The sequence below is a fragment of the Bos javanicus genome, chromosome 13, assembly GCF_032452875.1.
Source record: "Bos javanicus breed banteng chromosome 13, ARS-OSU_banteng_1.0, whole genome shotgun sequence".
NCBI lineage: Eukaryota > Metazoa > Chordata > Mammalia > Artiodactyla > Bovidae > Bos > Bos javanicus.
The window spans coordinates 76,565,294-76,571,440 of NC_083880.1; the positions used below are offsets into that span (position 1 = coordinate 76,565,294).

At 46.0% G+C, this 6,147-nt stretch overlaps 1 pseudogene; it reads left to right on the plus strand.

Annotated features, from left to right (window-relative positions):
* Positions 1-326: 326 nt before the first annotated feature.
* LOC133258800 (kinesin-like protein KIF11) lies at positions 327-2,232 on the plus strand (annotated as a pseudogene).
* The last annotated feature ends 3,915 nt before the right edge of the window (positions 2,233-6,147 follow it).

Below are 6,147 nucleotides of genomic sequence, written 5' to 3' on the forward strand. Positions count from 1 at the left end.
GGAGCACAAATTTGGCAATAACTCTTCAAGTATTATTAATCCTCCCACAGTTTGTGGGTAAGGAAGCCAGGATTTGGTCTACGGGTGTGTGTGTGTGTATTGTGTGTGCGGGGCAGGGGGTGGGGTGGGGGGGTGTTCAGAGTTCCAACCTTCAATTATTACTCCATCATTTTCCTAAGGATCTAGAACAACCCATCAATAATTACTCGTGAATGAATGAATTTCACTTTACCAATACCTTTCATTTGAATGTCACAGCAGTCCATTGGCCACTGGACAAATGTGTCATTAGTATCCCTAAGTTATAAGAACCGAGTCTTGGCAACATGATGGGGAAAGGAGGTGGCAGAATTGGGCTAGAGCAAAGAACATACTCAACAAGCCTAAGGTTAACCAGAAAATCACCAAGAAAGCTGATTCAGGTTGATCTTGCAGGCAGTGAGAACATTGGCCATTCTGGAGCAGTTGACAAGAGACCTCGGGAAGCTGGAAATATCAATCAGTCCCTTTGACTCTGGGAAGGATTATTACTGCTCTTGTAGAAAGAACACCTCATGTTCCTTATCGAGAATCTAAACGGACTAGAATCCTCCAGGACTCTCTTGGGGGATGTACAAGAACATCAATCATGGCAACAGTTTCTTCTGCATCTCTCAACCTGGAGGAGACTGAGTACATTGGAATATGCTCATAGAGCAAAGAAAGCCTGAGGTTAACCAGAAACTCACCAAGAAAGCTCTGATTAAGGAATATACAGAAGAGATAGAGCATCTGAAACGGGATCTTGCTGCAACTCGTGAAAAAAATGGAGTGTACATTTCTGAAGAAAACGTTAGAGCTATGAGTGGAAAACTAAGTGTTCAGGAGGAAGAAATTGTAGAACTGGTTGAAAAAATTGCTGCTGTTGAGGAAGAGCTAAATAGGGTTACAGAATTGTTTATGGACAGTAAAAATGAACTTAACCCGTGCAAATCTGACCTGCAAAGTAAGACACAGGAACTTGAAACCACTCAAAGACATTTGCAGGAAATGAAATTACAGCTTGTTGAAGAATATATCACCTCCGCTTTGTGAAGTACGGAGGAGAGACTTCATGATGCTGCCAGTGGGTTGCTTAACACAGTTGAAGGAAAGGCAGTTGATCAGCATAACGCAGAAGTTCAAGATGTTTTTGGCAAAGACTTGAATAGTCTGTTTAACAATATGGAAGAATTAAGGGTGGCAGCATGAAACAAAGGCCATGCTAGACGTTCACGAGCCCTTGCTTGGTGCCCTGCCGACATCCAGTACGCCTGCATCAGACACCATTACCGCAGCACTTGGGTCTCTCGCATCGATTCCAGAAAATGTGTCTACACTTGTTTCTCAGATGTCTGATATGATATTGAAAGAACCGTTAATGGCAGAAAGTAGAACTGTATTTCAGGAATTGATTACTGACCTCCTCAGGTCACTGGGAACAGCTTTATCCCCCACTGTGGCATCTATCCTGGAAATCAGTAGTCAGCTGAAGAATATTTTCAAGACTTTGTCTATTGTGGCTAATAAGATAGAAGATCAGAAGGAAATGGATGGCTTTCTTAGTACACCGTGTTAACAATCTACGTGAACTAAAATATAGTTTCTTCCTTGGCTGAATCACAGAAGCTGTGTGAAAACTGAAGACGTGAAGAAAGCAAAGAAAATATATTCAACAGGAACTTTACCAGTTAATCAGTCTTTGGGAGGAGAGATTCTGTGATTTGGAGGAAAAGTGTAAAAACATCCAGAAAGCAGTTAGCAGTGTTCAAGAAAATACAGAGCAGTAAGATGTTTTTACAGATTACTCTACAGATTAATTGCTCCCATTTCACCACCATCGCCAGGCCGACCACTGGCAACAAGAACAACTGAGAGATATGGGGCATCAGATGCCGACCGTCACTGGAGTGGCCCAGTTGTCTATGAAGCCTCTATTGCTTCATAAAGAGGAGATGGTGTCTCCTCTTTTGAGCAAGGAAAGCAAGCAGAAAGCCCAATTGTGGAGAGCTCAGCTATTTTTATTCTTGGTTTCCTGTTGCCTTCCTTCTACATGTATATTAGAGAACCATTGGAGACAGAAAACTATCAAGTGTTGCTTTTTAGAAATGACTATGAAAGTTTTTATCACTGCTATACCCTTAAGAGCCTAAGCTCTATGCTTTTTGAAATTTTAGGGAGAGTGAGCCTATAATCTCAAGATACCTTAAGTAGCAAAATTTGAACCATGTCTTCCAAGTACCATTCTTCATAAATCTATTTAGAATCAAGCTTAAAAATCACCACCAGCAAATCATTTTTGTAGCCTATATGGCAACTGAACATTCTTCTATTTAATTTTTCAGCAGTGCTTTATTATAAGACCTAGGTTGCAAAAAGTGAGTTATTTGTATTGTAAGCTGAAAAGAATGAGAATCATGGAGTAAATTTGCAGCAGTCTCTTCTGAGGAAGTTTGGTTCGGGGGTGCAGAATACACGTCCTGTGAAATTTAAAGCACTCTTTCAGTAGACTTCCCTGGTGGCTCAGATGGTAAAGCGTCTGCCTACAATGCGGGAGACCTGGGTTCAATCCCTGGGTCGGAAAGATCCCCTGGAGAAGGAAATGGCAACCCACTCCAGTATTCTTGCCTGGAAAACCCCATGGACGGAAGAGCCTGGTAGACTACAGTCCATGGGGTCACAAAGAGTTGGACACGACTGAGCGACTTTCTTAAGTAGACTAGAAATCAAGGCCCATATCACTGAGTGCCTTAAATGTCTCAGGTATTGGAATAAATATGAATGCAACAGCAACAAAATAAGGTTGTGATTTAAACTGTTGCCAAAGTGTTTATAAGTTTGCTAACTGGACACCCTTCACACATTTAAACCTTTCCTGTTCCAGGTTTAGCTTCATTTCCCCTTATTTGCTTCCTTTGTGGCTCAGCTGGTAAAGAATCCGCCTGCAATGCGGGAGACCTGGGTTCGATCCCTGGCTTGGGAGGATCCCCTGGAGAAGGGAAAGGCTACCCACTCCAATATTCTGGCCTGGAGAATTCCATGGACTGTAGTCCACGGGGGTCGCAGAGAGTCAGACACGACTGAGGGACTTTCACTTCACTTCTGAGGATAGCAAGAAAAATAGACATTTCAACTGTGCCTTTAGATTCTCAATTAGGCTGATGGAAATAACAGCCCCAGGTCATTCACCTTAAAACCTAAACAAACAAACAAATAGGCCAACCAGAGGTATAGAATTAGTACAGAATTTAAAGACTCAAGAGACAGTTTTCTATGACAGGTTAACCTGGGGTATCCTCTAATGCACATTAATGAAGTCTCCTTTATGTACAGTTGGAAGGTCCCCTGGAGGAGGAAATGGCAACCCACTCCAGTATTTTTGCCTAGAGAATCCCATGAACAGAGGAGCCTGGTGGGCTACAGTCCATGGGGTCGCAAAAGTCGGACACGACTGAGCGACTACTACTACAAGCGCCTGAGGACTTCCCTGATCGCTCAGTTGGTAAAGAATGCGCCTGCAATGCAGGAGACCCTGGTTCAATTCCTGGGCCAGGAAGATCCGCTGGAGAAGGGATAAGCTGCCCACTCCAGTATTCTTGGGCTTCCCTTATAACTCAGCTGGTAAAGAGTCTGCCTGCAAAGCGGGAGACCTGGATTCAATCCCTGGGTTGGAAAGATCCCCTGGAGAAGGGAAAGGCTACCCACTCCAGTATTCTGGTCTGGAGAATTCTATGGACTCGCAAAGAGTCAGACGCGACTGAGCAACTTTCACAACATTTGAACTCCTAGTTTACAGTTCTTCCCTCCTGCACTCAGGTCAGAAAATTGACAGCCTCAGGTGCATCCGGGCCACAGGCTGTTGAAATTTAATTAGTTGGGAAACTCCAAATAAAACCACCAGGTTTCCAAGTTGTCTGTAAAAAAAAGACGACTTGGCCACACGGGGTTTCACTCCCATAGACAGCCACCCAACTCCTGGAGCTGGGCCCCTGTGGCCTGCCAGGCCCCGATGACCCTCACGGCAACCTTGGGGGAGGAGGAGTTAGTCTCTCTTTACTGATGAGGAAGTTGAGGCTTGGGGAGAGGTTTATGGTCACAGGTGGAGACAATGGTGTCACTCTAGTGGGATGGCTGTGGGGCTACCTCTTAGATGACATTTGTGCTGATACTAGGCCTGCCCAGGGCCCGGAGTGTGGACAGGAGGTATGTAACAGGCCCTGCAGTGGCGAATGTTTCCTTCTGACCGAGATCTCCAAGAATGGAGAGAAATGCTTCCCCTAAGAGACCCCCACCCTCACTAACTCACCAGCTAGTCAAGTAGAAAAAGCAGCCACTGTTCCACACCCCGAAACAGGTATGAACTAAAGGTTTTTTCTTTTCTTCCAAGGGACAGATGATTCTGCCTCCTTCACCTAAGACAGCACCGACTTGGAGGTCTGCATTTTTAACATATGTCCCCCTCTGTTCAGTGCTTTCATCAGCTACATGGTGAAGTCAGAGGGGGGTCTTGAACTATCCCCTCAGGGACCCTGCCCGTCTCAGGAAGGAACCATGTTCAGGGAGGAGCATGGTCTTTTCTCTGTGCATGAGAAGATAGCTCTGGCGTCTCCTCTTCTATATAAGGACACCAGCCCTAATGGATTAGGGCCCCACCCTTACGACCTCCTTCCAGGCTCCATCTTCAGATACAGTCACATTGGGCATCAGGCCTTCCTGGTTTCCCCTCCCTCCCCTGTCCGCTGTATATGCACTAGCCACTACATGCCAGACACGAGTTGGAACACAACATGAACAGAGCCGGCTCAGCCCTCGTCCATGGAGCTCACACTCCATGGTGGAGACAACATAAGCAAGTGAAGCCAGACCTTCCTCTGTGGTCCCAGAGTGACCCAGGGCGTCACTCCCATCCTGCCACCCCTTTTAGAAGGAAGTTCAAAAAATTCTTTTCTTTTGAAAAAAAAAAAAGTTGTTTCTACCAAGTGGCTCTGGAATTCTACTATAGCAGACTTCAGTGTGAAAAGGGTTTGAGAGAAGCTTTCGTTGCCTGTAAGCATCGTCCTCTTCTTCTAGCTGACTCATCAGGTTCTCTTTGATGCAAAGCAAACCCAGACCCTGAGACGCTGATATTTGCAGAAGAGACAAGGTATTTGCAGGACAGTCAAGTGCAGAAGTGACAAAAACCAATCTCAGCTCAGGCCCCCACAAGAGGGTGAGTGGCTGGGGTATTTATGGGTTAGGGGATAAAGCAGCAGGGCGGGCTGAGCCTGGGGAGCGTGGGGAAAGGTGATCGGAAACAGGTGCAGCCTGTCCTTCTGCGCAGGCGTGACTAAGCCTCCGGCCTCTTCATGGAACACGGATTCACAGGTGAAGGCATTCAGCCAATCAGAGGGTGGCATTTTTAGCCCTCTGACATCTGAAGGTCGTTAAGGGGAGCTGGTGCATGCCCAGTTGGTGGTCCTAGCCTATCTTAACTTATTCAATTCTAACCAGCTCAAACTAGGCACAGCTGACTCCAAGTTTCTGGAGGGGAAAAAAAAAAAAAACTGGACAAACATCTTATTAAGCTACATGCCACTTGGAGGACATGCATGTCCTTGATTAACGAAGGCAGATGAAGTGGATTTGACTAATGATTTTCCATGGTCTCATCTCCAGAAATAGAGGTTCCATGCTTCCCAGTGCCCTTTAAGCTAAGTGGGGCCAGGAGGCATGCTCTCAATGGTTGGTGTGGATGGAAGAGGCATTGTGGGTCACTTCACTGAAGCATTTCATGGCAGGTGAGTGAGCTCCAGAGCTCTCCACCTTGCGCCATGATGGGGGAGCCAGCGCTGCGAGATCCACACCACGCTTGGTGGGACACCAAGACAGAGTCCCCCCTCAGCCTCCGCGATCGTTGAGTCTACTCAGGGACACTCCCCTCGAGGACCACCTGGACCTTCAGTGAACCTCACATGAGAAGGAAAATAAGCATCTAAGTTCATAGACAACAAACACATTTTTGAATCAGTTACCACTGAGATTTGGGAGCATTTGCTGCTACAGCGTAATTTCAGCCCTCTATGTTTAATTAGGGGTTATCATGATGGGTGGAGAGCACTTGTCATGAAGAGCCTCAGAAAAACATTCTGG